Source organism: Peromyscus leucopus, chromosome 14, assembly GCF_004664715.2.
Source record: "Peromyscus leucopus breed LL Stock chromosome 14, UCI_PerLeu_2.1, whole genome shotgun sequence".
Taxonomy (NCBI): Eukaryota; Metazoa; Chordata; class Mammalia; order Rodentia; family Cricetidae; genus Peromyscus; species Peromyscus leucopus.
Genome location: NC_051075.1, coordinates 89,877,769 through 89,893,909, shown reverse-complemented (window position 1 = coordinate 89,893,909; position 16,141 = coordinate 89,877,769). Strand labels below are relative to the sequence as shown.

At 42.8% G+C, this 16,141-nt stretch overlaps 1 protein-coding gene across 1 annotated transcript in view; it reads left to right on the top strand.

Moving 5' to 3' along the window:
- Wdr72 (WD repeat domain 72) overlaps positions 1 to 16,141 on the top strand; it is a 173,945-nt gene that overhangs the window by 47,556 nt on the left and 110,248 nt on the right. The window lies entirely within an intron of this gene.

Genomic DNA, 16,141 nt, shown 5'->3' with positions numbered 1-16,141 from the left:
ACATGGCAATGACCTCAGTTGTTTTCACTTTGGGTTGGGCTACATTTATAGCTGCAGTGGAAGTGTGGGAAATAAAACACAGTGGCCTAAGTCAGATCCTGACCAGCTGATGATTAGCTGACAGGGCAGCGCTCAGGAATGAGCCGGATATTTCTGGAAGCTATAAATAAAAACATAAGTTATCTACTTTAATTATTAACAAGAGAGAAATTTAGTGTCCTACTGGTCTCAAATTATCATTAAATTCTGCCTTCTTCAGCATAGTCACCAACTCAGCAACATTTTGAGCTAATTGATGATCAGTAATAATGGAATATAATTAATTATAAAAACTCCCAAAAACTTGAGTCAGGGAAACTGTAGACTCAGCAGTTCAACTGAACTTTTTTGATATCACACCACAGAGTTGTGTGTTTGGAACATTGACGGGATTTTCTTTTTCTTTTCAAGTTTGATTAGATGTCTGAAGACAGAATAAATAACACATTTCAGAAAGGGCTGGGAACATACCAAAGAAGGGAGGTGTAATTACTGCATAGGAGTTAGCCCGGCCCTCTTGGGAGTGTGTTCCACGGGATCTAGTGCATATTTTTTTATTGATCAAACAGTGGTGGTTTTAGGCTGGGTGTTGTTCACAGACTGGGTAGTTCCTAATACAGTTTCGACTTACACTTTGCCAAAATAATTGCCATTTTCTCCCCCTTTGACTGTCACAGGCTAATGATGGTGATTTGTACACTGGAGTTTCCAGAGGCTCCTGATGCTGCCCTGCCTTTGGACCACGTTTAACAGCTTGGGCGGCTTCAATGTTCATTTTCTCATTTTATTCTCACAACTTGTGCAGTAGATGTGTTGATGGGACCTGCCATACCTGCTGTGTAAATACGCAAGATCGCACAGCTAACAAGTGGGAGACAGTTCTAGGTCTTCAGTGACACTTCACACAGTAAATCCAAAATTAGGATTATTTTTATTCTATAGTTATTTTTTGCTTTTATTTTATGTGTGTTATGCCTAAGCATATGCTTGTGCATCATGTACATTTAGTACTGGAGGAGGCTAGAAGAAGGCATCGGATCCCCAGGGACTGGAGCTCTAGTTGTGAGCCACCCCATGGGTGCTGGAAATTGAAGTCAGACCTTCTGCAAGGGCGGCCAAGGCTCCTAACTACTGAGCTATCTTTTCAGCTCCAATCAGGAAAATTTTAAAAATCTGTGTGAAATCTATGGATCTGAGTGATAGCTGAATATAGTGGGTAGAAGAGATTTTTAAAATATTGACTGCCTCCAAGACCTGGTAGGGAAGAGCGAGCTACTGGCCATGGGCAAATCATGTGACTTATTTGCAAGGCAGTCCTCTTGTCTCTGGAATAGATGTAATCATACAGGATTAAATCAAATAATACTTCTCATATTGGAAAACAAGCAGAAAGTCATTAGTAATATTAACCAGATCATCATCATCATCATCAAAGACTATAAACACATCTTAACTGCTGCTGTGAAGCCCTTTTCTGTGAAACACAAGTGCTTATTCATGCATGCAGCTGCATGTTTAGGTGGGGATACTTGAGGACCAAGCCTATTTTTCATAGATAATAGAATCTAGCACAAATGGAGAACTATGAGGTCACTCGCAAATGTTCATGGTTCTACTATAAAATGAAAAGAAACAATTCCACCTCACCCTCAGAACATGCATGGTATAAATGTTATCACCTTACTGCTGTGCACATTCCCATGTCTACAAATAGATGTATGCATTACATTTCAATCATAGTCCTAGCAGGAAGCTGAATCCAACTCATATTTGTGAAATGATGAGAAATTCATGAATGGAATAGTTGTAAATGTGTGGGTCGGGGTGAGGGGATGAGTGATGAGTTCCCTAGCACATGGGCATGGGCAACAACAGGAACCTCCTCCCCCACTCCTGATAAATGAAGCAGAAAGAGCCAGAAGGCAACTGAAAACCAGGAAGTTCAGGGGATGCTCCGGGCAGACATGCAGAGTCGAAGGAAGGAAAGTCACAAAGCGGTTCTCATCCTCCTAACGACCGCCTTCATTGTTTAATCACACTAGACATCAGAGGTGATGGGGCTGGTTTTTGGCATCAGCCTCAGTGAGCACAGAGCCGGACACAGGTGGTAGGAATGGATGGGCTGGACTGTCCAGTGGACAATGATCAGTGTAGTGGCTGTCATGGAGAGAACATATTTTAATTCATGAGTCTCTTAGAATTGGCTATGAATATTGTTTCTGTAGAAGTGTTGTATCAAGTAAACACATGTTTGCTGCCAAATTAACCTACGGGATGTGTGTTCCAAACGAGGTTATTTATCCTTTGTTAACTACGCTGTTGTCCTTTAAAAGCAAACTAACAAACAAACAAAAAACAATATCAATTCAACCTAGGAAAGTAGTATTATTTATATATCTATCTGAGTCTTCATATGGGTAACAAAACCCTTCCTTTTCTCAAATTCTATCCTAATGCTCATCAGACCTCTAACCTCCTTTAAACTAAGTTTACCTAATTTCCTTTAGCCTTGTGTCTGGCATTAGCTTTGTTGAAGGTTGTTTTTAATCTCTGCAGTTCTTTTTCTTCCTTTGAGGTTTATGTAGACTCATTTTAGGCGTACGGGTGTTTTGCCTGTGTATATGCCTTGTACCACGTGTCTGTGGGTATCAGAAGAGGGTGTCAGATCCCTGGGCACTAGTGTTGTAGATGGTTTTAAACTGCCATGAAGGAAGGTGCTGGAAATCAAACCCAGGTACTCTAGGAGACAGTGACCCTAACTTCTGAGCCATCTCTCCAGCCCCATTTGCTTAAGACTTAAGGGATTATTTTCCTCTTCCCAAGCTGGACATCAGCTGGCTAACATGGTACCATCATCATCTTTCTCATGCTTTATTTCTTCATTGTATTCTTTTTTTTATATAAAGGTGGAAAGATCTGGAGTCAGGAAGGTTTCCCACGTGCAGTTTCATGTCGTCAGGGAGCAGGGAACACTGGCTAAGACCAAAACTCTTTAAGAGGAGCCTAAAAAATAGAATATGCCTGCTCACTGATGTGCCTGGCACACAGCAAAATGAACTAATGAATGGATGGATGAGTGGAGTCACAAACGTCCCTGGGCCTCAGTGGCTGGAGGATGGAGTTCCCAGCATCCACAGCTCCTCCCCAGCTGCTGCCTGGCTGGAAGCAGCCCTGAGCTTTCTGCTCCACACATCCCACAGGGTCCAGAAGCTGATGCCTCCTCAGAGGAAGGACAATGCTTTTTCAGACTCCAGGAGTTTTTCTGGGCCTTTGTCCCCTTGCCCATGGCTGCGCAATTCACTCCACAGGGTTCGAGTCACGTGACTGGATGTGTTCTTTGTTCCAGTATTCAACCTCCTCCGAGACACAAAGGAAGAATCAATTGACTAAAGTGAGTCAGACATTTCCCAGCACCCACACACCTCCAAAGCCCAGAGGAGGGGGGGAATAGCAAGTGTCAGTGGGATAGGAAATCAAGGAAAGCCCCCCCTCCCCGCCCCCCAGAATGAAAAGACATATTCTAGGGCTACACTCCCATGCCGATTTCATGCTGAAACCGTATGCGGTCTTTCTTTCTGTGACAGGTGGCATGGCTGGATGCATGTCTGGGTGATGCTCTGGGGTCATAGGTGGGCATGCTCACCTCATGGATGACCAAAATAGGGGATTGTTGGTTAACACTGAAGGCTCTTGTCCAGGCTGAGGGCAGAAAGCTACAGCATCGAGTGCTGAGGGCTTCCAGTTTTACTTATTGATCTGCTGGATGTCCCGTGATGTTTAGGCCTGATTAGGAAGGGGAAAAATTGGAGATGTCATTTTGATTAATATTTGTGCTCCCACAGCGTGTTTGGCAACTGAGGACTCCGGGTCTCACTGCTGCATGGCTGACACAATAGAAGTAATGCATTACTGACTCTTCCCCTACATGCACACCAGGAATAATTTTCAGCGCTGAGCTAATTATCCCTTTTACACATTAAGTATGGCGTATTTCTGAGGGCTTTCCTGTTTACAGTAACAGATTTGCAGGGCAGAAACCTATACATTGAATTTCTTATGTGCTGTAAATGTAATGGTTATTTTTATTCCTGAATGTTTCCTGATCAACTCGTGCTACTGTTAGAACATAGTCCGTATCGAGCCACTTAATTACTTTTTGTGGGGGAAAATGAAATCTCATTTGCTGAAAGATAAAACATTTCTTGATGGGATGGTTCAGTAGTTTTTCAGCACAGGGTTGGATTGTAAATATATTCAGCTTTGGGGCCTTATGGTTTCTCCTGTGACTTCTGAAATTGCCCTTGTAACTCCAGAGAATCTGTATACAATACTTAAAGTATGGGCAAGGCTGTGTTTCAACAAAACTTTATTCAATAAAACAGAAACAGGCAATAGACAGCTGTGGGTAACATACGTGAGACATAATGATTGTTCTTAACAGAGAGTGTTGGGATAGTTCATCCAGTAAAGTGCCTGCTGTACAAGCATGAGGGCCAGGGGTTCTATTTCCAGAGCCCACGTAAGAAATGTCAGGGTGTGGCATACAGTTGTAATCCCTGTCTGGGGAGGTGGAGACAGGAGGGTCCCTGGGGTTTCCTGGAGAGCCAGCCTAGTCCAATGAACAGACTCCATGTTCAGTGAGACTCTGTCTCCAAAACTAAAATGGACAGGCATTGAGGTGCCTCAGTAGGAAACAAGCAAATTAGTCGCCAAGTCTGATGACTTGATTTCAACCACAAAACCCGCGGGTATGTTCTCCAGGTATGTACCTTGGCATGCATGCCCCCCCAAACTGTGGAGAGCAATTGTGGAAGACATCCCAAATCAACCTCAGGCAGCCAAGCCACATGCATGCACACATACATGTACATGTACCTGCAAACATACACATGAGCAAATGCATCACTCATACACATAAAAATATTGTCTTCATAGCAACTCATTCTTAGTTCAATCTGCTTTACTGACTGTGGAGGTTTGGGATTGCTGCTCTCATCTCACTAGTAAGAAAATGGAGTTGAGGCAGCCTTGGTGTGTCTAATGCAGCTGCCTGGGTGTCACCCTGTATTGGGGACACATGTCTCTTCCTGAACTCTGGTGTGCCCCTCACTGTATATGACACAGTACAGTTCCTGCAGATGAAAGCCACTGTTCTGTAACCATCAGGCAGGAGCTAGATAAGAAAAATGCTGAGAAGAGAGAGGGCAGCTTCCAGAAGATTGCTCGGTGCTCATTGGAAGGAGAATCTCTGGCTGTCTCTCAGAATGTGGCTTTTAATTTACACGTAGTCCTAACAGCGCTGGCCATCTGATTTCTCACATGGCAGATTACAAACAGCAAAGTATAAGCAGGAGGTGGATTGTGACAGGCACACCTGAGAGAGGAAGCGACAGCTGACAGGAAGGCAGGAGAGACCGACCGGAGTGTGTCAAGGCTCAAGCCAGCTCCCAAGCTCAGGATGGCAGCTGGGGAAAACAACGCTGAATTGGTTTCTACCATAGACAGTAAATTTCCAGCCCCATAATTTCTTTTCCATAATAGATTTATTAGTACCAGCTGGAGAACTCTTTTGGTCTTCAATGTTGTTGTCTAATTAGGAGATTTGGTTGTTTTTTGGTTGGTTTGGTTTTTGGTTTCTGGTTTTTGTTTTTGTTTTGTGTTTTGTTGTTGTTGTTTTGTTTGTTTGTTTGTTTGTTTGTTTTGAGACAGGGTTTCTCTGTGCTGTGCAGCTTTGGAGCCTTTCCTAGAACTCAGTAGGTAGCCCAGACTAGCCTCAAACTCACAGAGATCCACCTGCCTCTGTCTCCTGAGTGCTGGGATTAAAAGCATGCACCACCACTGCCCAGCTAACTAGGGGATTTGTTTCCATAGTTTCAATGGAAATGGTAAGAATTGTGTTTTAAAAAAAAATTAAGAAAGATTCTGAGCTGGGAGATAGCTCATCGGTTAAAGTGCTCAACAGTGGTTAAAGACCCACAACCAAGAACTAGTTCAAATCCCCTGTAAGCCAAGTAACTATCCAGTAGGTGTGACAGCTGTCCTGTAATTTGAGCCAGAGACAGGGCATCTCTCTCTTCAACCCATCCCTCCCCTACCCCCAGCAAAATGGCTAGGAGGACTAGCCTTATTGGTGAGTTCTGGATTTGATTGGCAGACTCTGTCTCGAAGAATGAAGTGGAAAAATGATAGAGGAATGTCCTGTACATCAATCTTAGCTATACACATACAGACATCCACACCTATGCAAAGGAGCATACACATAGGGAGGCACACCACACACCACACACACACACACACACACACACACACACACACACACACACACACACAGGAGGAGGAGGAGAAGAAGAAGGAAACATATGAGCAATGATCTTTGTCAACTAAAAACTAATAGGCCATATTTTCCAAATATATTCAACACTTTGTCTTGGAACTGTGTAGAGTGAAAACTGAGGAATACATGGGGCCCACAGTTTACTAGATCAACGGTCATATTAGTTCTAGTGCTATAGAATCTGTGGTTAAATTCGAACTTTGCCATAACAAAGTAGTATACAAGTTGGCTCTGGGAAAAAATTTTTTTACAGTACCTAAGTTTGAGTCCCTCATGGAGTGCAATGGTGAATATTGGTATAACAGGAAATAACAAATGTTGAGATGAGCCCCAGGACCAACTGTATCACTCTGAGGATAATGTGCTTGGTTTCTCACCCCGGTCACCATTGTCTAGGTAAAGTGGTAAAGTTATAGCATGTGGGATGCCTTGTCATCAGGGCTGTGGTTTACCGTTCACTGCACACGTAGTAGAGGTGGGCTGGAGTGGGCAGCATCCTGCCAATCACAGTTTCTCCAAGGTGTCCTTTTCCCAGAACTGCTTGGTTTTGTTGTGGCAGATTGCAGATGGAACCCCCTGGAGATGATTGCTTTTAGAAAAGGGAAAACAGGATGCATTTGAGTGCAAGGCAAGGTTTTCCTGTATCGCCTTGTCTAAGGCTGGTTTTCTTTATCATAATAATTACTGGTGTTATTACCCAATGTCTGTTTTTGCTGTGAAGCCTAGTTTTGAATCTTCACTCTCTCCTCCTTGGCCCTAGTTATCCAACAACACTGTAATTTGGAGTTGTGTGTGTGTGATCATGAGTGCTTGCATGGGTTGGTGCACAGCTGGGAACATGAACTTTGAGATTTAGCAACTGAAAATTTATCCAGCTAAGTTTAATCTCTTAGGTAGGAGCCAGTGCCCAGAGAGGGTAAGAACATTAGTGTGGAGAGCTAAATTACCCATGTTTAAATTTTGTTCTACCACTTCCTGGGTGTATGAATATGTGAGTGTGTATGTGTGCATGTGATTGTGTAGGCGTGTGTGTGTTTGCGTTTATTTACACAGCCAAAGTTTAATTGAGCTATTACTTAACCCTGTCTTTTGACTCTTCTGGCATAACACATAGGGCATATTACTTTGGTGTTTGCAAGGCATCTTTAGAACATTTCGTGTGCTCAGAAACGAATGTGAAAATCAATACGATGTCATTCTAATTATAAAAACAAACGCTGTCTGCTTCTCACCAGTTAGGCCCCACCCCCCACCCCCCAACCTCCGTCCTTACATCCTTATTGCATCCATTGGACAGTGGCTGCCTCCCTGGGTTTTGCTTTGTAAAGAAAGTCCAAGCTGTGATCCCTCTCAGCAGGCAGTTCCTGTGGTCACACTGCACTGAGGGACAGAGTGCTGGCTGGTGTGTGTTTGTCACCTCGCCAGTGTGACAGGGGGCTCAGGCCGCAGAATCTCAGGCAGCTGCTCTGCAGCTCCACCTTAGAGAAGCCCCTTCTGCAAATGCATTACACGGACACTTGCTACCTTGGCGGGGCTCTTAGCTGCAGCGTGGAGTGGAAAGAAGCCCAGAGGAGCCATCTGCCCACCCCAGGTTTCCTCCTTTCAGCAGCCCACATCTTCCCAGCAGCCAGCTGCCACAGAAACGATTTGGAAAGCAAGACTCAGTGGACTGTAATGACTGGTGCTGGGGGAGTGCAGGAAGGAGGGGGGGCGGCGGGGAGGGAGGCTTCTCTGATTTGGCCCCAAGATAAAAGACACTGGACTTAACTTCATTAGTCTGGGCGCATCAATAATATCCAATATCTACCATTCACATGTGTTAAGATTAGATGGGGCAAAGTCTTTCATGCCTCTGGAATGAACCAAGTAAAAATTAGTCCAGGGGTCAATGGTGAGCAGAGGATTTTGTTGGGTTTGACATTCCATGTCGAAAATAATATTGGTTATTTATCTCTGCCTTGTTGATAAGATCTGGGTAGAGACTGTCCCACCCTCTCCCCCACTCTTTGCGCAGACCCAGTTCTGATATGCCCATCCATGCTGAGAAGACCTTAGACCTGCTTCTGTGACTGGCAGCGGGGAATCCCAGGGGCACTAACAGACCTAAGACACTAGGAGTCATGGGTGAGGAGATGGCGTGGTAAGGTACTTACTGGGCAGCTGTGAAGAACCGAATTCAACAGCAGAGGTTATAACTATAGCAACACAAGTGATGGACATAAAAGGAAGCTAGGGAGACACGGGTCGACAAGGGAAAGTGGGTCCCTGAAGTGTCAACTTGTTCCCAAGGAGCAGAAGAAGATGACCACAGGGGTGGTTATGTAAGCAGGACCCAGAGGAGGAAGGGGAGGCCCTAGTGGGCCTATGAAGAAGTCAAGCCAGCTTCCCTGCTGGAACTCCCAGCTTTAGACTTCTCCCCTCCAGGAGGGAACAGTTACTGCTTCCCCTTCCTCCATAGCTCGGTCTTCTGTTTCTCCCAGTGTTCAACTGTTGTCCACACCATAGAACTCGGGGTTCCCCTAGGCAGCCACCAGCACCCTGTTACAGTAAGATAGACAGCAAGAGATACTCTGGTCAAATAACAAGAAAGTCATCCGTGGTTTTACCCAGTTCAGAGCCCATCAGAGATGCCTGGCCATACAGGGAATTTTATGGGCCTAAAGTATTTACCATTTCTTTCCCCTCACTTTTATCAACAATGTTAATAAATAAACTTGAATCATTTGAAAATGTACACTACCAGTGAAACAGGAAATCAAATAATTTCATGGGCTTTGAAAATGTTTAAAAATAAAAACAATGATTGATTGGGGTCTTTATCATCCTTTGTGTGAACTATTGGCAGATTTGCCAACTGATTACCTCACCAGTCAAGGCCTTTCTTCTACCCCGTCTTCTGTATCACCATCCATTCATCACACACTTTAAACTCAGCACCAAGTATCCCAGCCCCCTTGGCATGTGGCTCTGCTACCGGATCCTACAAATACTCCATTACTCACCTTTCCCATCCCCCAGTTTCTTTTCTGGATTGATTTAAGAATTAAATAACACCGGGGGCTGGGAATAGAGCTAGTTGGTAGAGGGGTTGCATAGCATCGCACAGAGCCCCGGGTTCCATCCTCAGCACCACATAAATGGGGTGTGAGGAGGCATGCCTCTAATCCCAGCACTTGAGAGATGGAGGCAGGAAACTCAGAAGTTCAAGGTCACCCTCAGCTGCATAATGAATTTGAAGCCAGCCTGGGCCACATGAGACCCTCTCTCAGAATAAATGGTAGATAATGGCAGACTTAATGATAAAGAGAGCTGAAGAGTAAGAGGATCAAACAAACAAAAACAAACAAACAAAAACCAGACAATATTTTACAACTTACATACAATTCCTCCAGAAAGAGAGTGTTGGAAAATGATTATGTTGGTGTGGCACATGATTTCCCATCTGTAGGTATTTATTGAATGTCTCTATGGCTTGTTGTACTCAGAGTGTAAGACAGGAGATGGAATTACTTTCTGAAGTTTTAAAAATGTAACAGAGATGCACATTTTTTATATCTTGATCCTTTTAGGCATTTAATAATTTGTTTCCATAAAAAAAATATTGGAAAAAGAATCATAGATTTGAGTCCAGGTAGGTGTGCCAATCAGGAGTCCTGGCTATATTGCTTCCCTACCGCTGCATAACAAATAACTTTGAACTTCATCGCTTAAAATCTTTAGTTTAATATCTCACCGTTCTGCAGAGTAGAGGTGCAGGTGACTGTCACTAGCTTCAAGGGTTTGGGTCTCACAGGGCTAAAATAAAGGCATGAGCACCCTGCTTGCAACAGCTGCTTTTCAAGGGCTCAATTAGTGGTTCAATTAGGGGCTGGGGAGATGTGCAGTCAGGATAGTGAGCTTGGATATCCAGTACGTTTTAAAAGCCAGGCATGATGGTATACACTTGTATGCCAGTGATGGGGAAGCAGGGACAGGAGGAGATCTGGGGTTCAAATGACCAGCCAGCCCAGCCAGATCAGTAAGTTCCAGAGACAGTGAGAGACCTTGTCTCCAAGGGTAAGGTGGAGAAGCAAATGAGGAAGAGACTCAAATCTACCTCTGGCTTCTCTCTGTAAACACACACATGATTGCACATGTAGACACACACATACAAACACATACATGCTCGCACATATAAGCAAAAACAGAAAAAAAAAATAAAGGCCAACTAATGAGAACTGGCCTAATTGAAGGGTTTCCTTCTGAGGTCAAGGAATTAGTAATCTTAATGACCATTGGGCTGCTATGACATCACAGCCCCATGGGAGAAGACTGGAGAAGATTGAGTGGTACTGGGGATTTACTTAGAGAGTTCTGCCTGTTTTCTTGGAGCTCAAGCTTGAGAGTCTGTAAAGACTCCAGAAGTGAGTGAATCCATGGAATTGAAGGGTAGGAAGTTGAAAGAACATTTTTTTGCATACCTAGGTATGGATATAGTATTGACTCTCATAAGTAGATTCTAGTGGTGGTATCCTGAGCCTCGATCCTTCCAAACAAACTCCACAGTCCACTGACCCTGAGTTCACTCATTTGTCCACTCATTATTTGACTGATTGCAGTCAAAACCCTTCTTCCCTCCCTATTATATCCTCCCCCTTTGAATACAAAGGAGACAAAGCAGAAACACCAAGACCCTCTGTAGACTTTGCCCTTCACTCAGCACCTTATCCGGGAGAGCACACTTCAATTCTGCCTTTTCCAATATGTTTCATCTTTCCAGGAAAAAACTGTAGATCAGCTCAGCAAGATAATGACCTAATTACCTGAACTGATGCCAGAAGCAAATAAATGATAGACTGGAATGTCTTCAGGGCCATTGCAGCCAATAAGTCAGCTAACCTTCAATAAGATGCATGAGGGATAAAGTCTAAGAGAGTTATTTTAAAATTAAAAATAAATATACCTGGTATCGGAATGCAAGGCATACAGAGTGAGTGGCATTTTCTGTTAGTTAGAAATGTGATGATTTTTAATGCTATGCATAAGATAGGTGATTGTCAATTTAAGCATACTTTTCATATGATAAAGCAAAACATACCTTTTTCTGTGCACATCCTCACCAATTAGTTTGTTTAGTTCCAGAATGAAGTTGAAAATTGAAATGTAGTCATAGGTAATGTTGTTAACACACATTTAAGAAAAGAGATCATTTAATAAGAAACTAACAGGAAGCATCTGGTTTGAAATTTGCTTAAAGTTAGTATTACTTTTGCTTATAATTTGGACACATGTCAGCACCTTGAAACCTCTATTTATCTCATCTCTTATTCTCCCCCCGCTTCTGAGCCTGTCATTGCATTTTTCTGGAGGTCAATGGTCAGAATTGGATGTGGGGGTTGAGTGTGTCCCTCCGGTAAATGCTGGGATTTCTGTGAAGGTGCTGGAGGCAGAGCTGGGCTTCAGGTCACAGAGGTCAGAGATTTTTAAAAAAATGTATTCTATACCCTTAAGGTATGGAAGGTTGGTGGGAAGCCAGTCATGAGTTTGTTAACCTACTCAGGCCTTTGCATAGTGTGAAATGAGTCAAGCCATTGAAGATCTATTTTACAGATGGATTTATTCCACTCTGCAATAGTTAGGAAAGAAGAAAGTGCCTTTATGCTTGGTTTAATATTTTCAGATCCATTCCCCTTCCCCACGCTTCCATTTCTTTCTAGTTAGCTAAATCTAAATCCCATGCCTCCAGGGCCTCCCCTTGGTCAAACTCACATCAGTTTCCTATTTTCCAGGGTAAGATGCAGTCACTGTGAAATGCTTTTATTAGGCAGGGCCGCTGGGTCAATCTCCATACACTTCTGTGAGCAAGTCACTGAGCTTCATGTGCAGCTGAAGATAAGTGAGAAATCTCACAACACAACCAATGGTCAGCTTCCTCCACACAGAGCAATTTGATTACTTTTGGCAGCCATCTGTTTGACTGAAATCTGATTGTATGAGTGTGGCTACCAAGTTGGATAATGAAGCTACTTTTTAAATCTATTCTATTTTACGTGTAGTCACTTTGAAATATAACTGTTCTTAAGCACTGCCCCACAGCACATCAGATTCAGCTGAGGAAATCCTAGCGATGGAGGCAAGTCCTAGATCTATTATGTAATATTTCATGTTCTTACCATCAAGTTCTGTTCATGCAAACATGTGCTTGTTATTAATCGTAACATCAGGTTTCTTTTTAGTAAATTCAGCTAATGTTTTAGGTTTCCACAATGCTATGAGTAGAATATTTAATTGAATGCATCTCCCTTTTTTTATGAACAAGTCTGAGATTTTGGTGGCTCTGAGAATTTGTGCTCCTGTGATAATTTTATTTCTTTATTGTTCTCAGGAAGTCACTACTGTCTCAAATTTATTTACGTAGGTGGGCAATTTAAAACAATTTATTTGTTGATAGTTGATTATGATGCTAGAAAGCAAATATCTGTGGCATTTTAGGATATATTTACTAGAAGACCAAACATTTTAAATTTGATGGAAATTACCAGGGAAGCCAAATGGTGAGAACTTCCGGTTTCTGGGAGGGGACTTCTAGGGTCAGGCAGCGCAGTTCCTTCTCATTGTGTCTGTGGACAGGAGTACTACACTGGTGTGGCGTGGTCTATGTGGACAGGAGTACTACACTGGTGTGGCATGGTCTATGTGGACAGGAGTACTACACTGGTGTGGCATGGTCTATGTGGACAGGAGTACTACACTGGTGTGGCATGTTATATGTGGACAGGAGTACTACACTGGTGTGGCATGGTCTATGTGGACAGGAGTACTACACTGGTGTGGCATGGTCTATGTTTCCCTACCTCTCTGCCTTGCTCTTGTACCTTGGTCGAAGTACTGTCCTTTGCGGCCTTTCTTTCTTGAAGAAAGCCTGGCACTTCAAGTCAAGTCTCCAGCACACATTGTAGAGGTCATTTTTCCCTATTCAAAAATGAAACCAGCAGAAAGAAGTACAGGAAGTTCCATATAAATATTGACAGTCCTAATGTCTTTGTCTGAGCTTGTATTTTAACAACACACTACTAAACAGAAGCCCGGGTGAGAATCACCATTTTATATGCAGAATATAAAATACAATCCTCCCTTTATATGCAGAAAGACTCAGAGGTCTGTGTTGGCCTTAAACACTCCAAGTCCCCTTAGATGGAAGTCTGCCACTGGAATTTAATCCCAGCCTGTCTTATGACTGTGTAAGTTTCTGTCTCCCTGCCCTGGTCTCTATCTGGAAATCCCCAGGCAGTATATGCAAACACCTGACCTTTAACCAGGCCAGGTCCATCATAGATACATCTCTGAATCTCCTCTGCCAGAGCGTGTTAGGCATGTAGAGGTGGTATGCTCAGAAGGAGGGATTTGCCATAAAGGTGGAGGGGTGTACCTCTCAGCCCTCATATCAGGGCCACTGGTCCTTAGGATGGGATGAGAAACAGCTAGAAAGTTGAAAGCCTTACTCTTCCCCACCAACTTGTTGTTGGTGTCCCCTCACAGAAGGAGGGGTTTTGAGGAGGGGGTTATTGGACCAGCAACTGAGTTTTTATCCATACTTCCCAGGCAGTGTGTGCAATTTAGCCCTAATTGAGTTTAGGCCTTGAGTCTAGGTTAGGCACTAGAGTATAGAAGCCTGGGGAAGTTAACTGAGGAGAACTATGGGCCATGGGGAAGCCATCCTCCATGCTGGGTGCAGATCTCCAAGTGCATCTGCCAAAGTCATCGACACCCGGCTTCTTTCCCATAACCCCCCACCATTGCTCTGTAAGTAGACCCAGTAAACTCACTGGTGTCCCAAGGTGGACTTTGGTGGAATGATACTTTGGTTTGTCACTGGGGAGGAATAGGAAGGTAGATTTGCTTATACCTCCCTAGGGGAAGAATTCTCACGAGAACACACTGATAGTCTTCCATTTTTCTAGATACCCTAACAATTTAAAAAATGTGCTTAAGGGATATAAATTCCATGAATTCTGCTGAGAAGTGATTTAAAAGAGCTCATTAATCAGGAGAAAGAAGCAATAATAATTTGATAAGAAAATTTAAAATAAAGAATTAACTACTATGTTAAGATTTATTATCAACAAAACCAAATATCCAATGATTTCTTTGGTTGGGGGATATTTACTTAGGGGTAGAGTAGAATATTTGTACTTACGATACTACAGTAAATTAGCCTTTGGTGTCTCTTGCTCTTGCAATGCCATGAGGCTTTGAGGCTGAGCCTTTCTTGTTTACTATGTGTTGCAAACAGGTCACTTTGGATGGTACAGTAGATGAAACAGATTAGATACTTGTGCAAAACCAGGAGGTGACAGCCATATACTTACAGGGGTAAGCTATAGTTATGGGTAGACAATTCGAGAGATGGTTGTGCTTCGTTTAAGACGAGGTACATGAATGTGTGAAATATACAGTGTAAGGCACAAGGCTATGCAATTAAAGTACAATATATTATTTCTCAAGGATTGTCAAAAGCCAGGCATAGTAGCCACACCCATTCTCTCAACCACTTGAGAGGCTGAGGCAAGAGTATTTCTTGAGCCCAGGAGCACAAAGCCAGTTCCAGGTAACACAAAGAAACTTAAAGTTTTTTAAAAATATTTTCCAAATATCACGTTGTGCAGCCTCAGAAAACGCATGAGAAGACTATCCATGTGGATATCAAGTTCAAAGAGAGGTTTCTCAGAAAGACAACGAACCACATGGTTGCAAGTTCTGGAATGCAGTCATTTTCCGGGAAGATGAGCTGCAGTCTTTCATCTGATAAACTTTTCTTGCTGTCATTCTTGAGAGAAAAGATTTTCTTGATGTTGCTGCCGGCGTCCTTTGCTGACAGTATCTCAATAGTCATGAAAAAAGAAAGGTTAGAACGTTATATTTAGACATTGATATTCAGGATGTTTTCTTACAAATTTAAAATGATTAAAACGGGAGAGCATTGCCAAGAGTCCCTGAGATTAAAATTCTGCTTGTTGCTGTAACATGATGGCCAGGACCAGTTTAAAGTGCCAACTGCCAGCTAAGAGCGATGGAGGAAACGGGAGGGAGGAGGGGCCTGAGACTGAATTGGGTGCTTGTCACTACATTTTTCACAACTCACTTCCCATCAGAAGGCAGAGGGACCTATCATTTTTACTATCACTTTCCTACAATAATCAATTTAGTTCATCTTTTCTTAATATTATCAATGAGAATTATCTCTAACACAACTTTTTCTCATAGGTAGGAAAGGAATAATATGAAATTAAATTTGTATTATGATATCAGTTCTTCAATTTCTCATCATTTTGTTCAGTTGGGTATGAGTTATATTTAAGATTAATAATGCAAATGAACTCATAAAGGATATGAAGCAGACTCAAGATTAATTTGCTCAATGAATATGTGATATCACATTTATAAAACCATTTGACTATTTGTCAATTGTTTTCTGATAATTTCTTTTTGTATGTGAATGTGTATGTATATGAGTGTAGTATGCATACATGTATGTGGCATATGTCTACCTATGCATGGGTTTAGAAAACAAAGAAAATGTCAGGTGTCTTCCTCCATTCCTCTGCACTTTTATTTCTTTGAGGCAAGGTCTCTCCCTGACCTGGAAATCATGGGTTTTGGCTATGTGGACAGCCAACAACTGATCCTTCTGTCTCTGCCCCCACCCCATAGTGTTATAGGGACTTGAAGACAATAACTGATTTATTTGGTGCTAGGTTCCAAACTGAGGTCCCTATAGTTAGGTAGTAC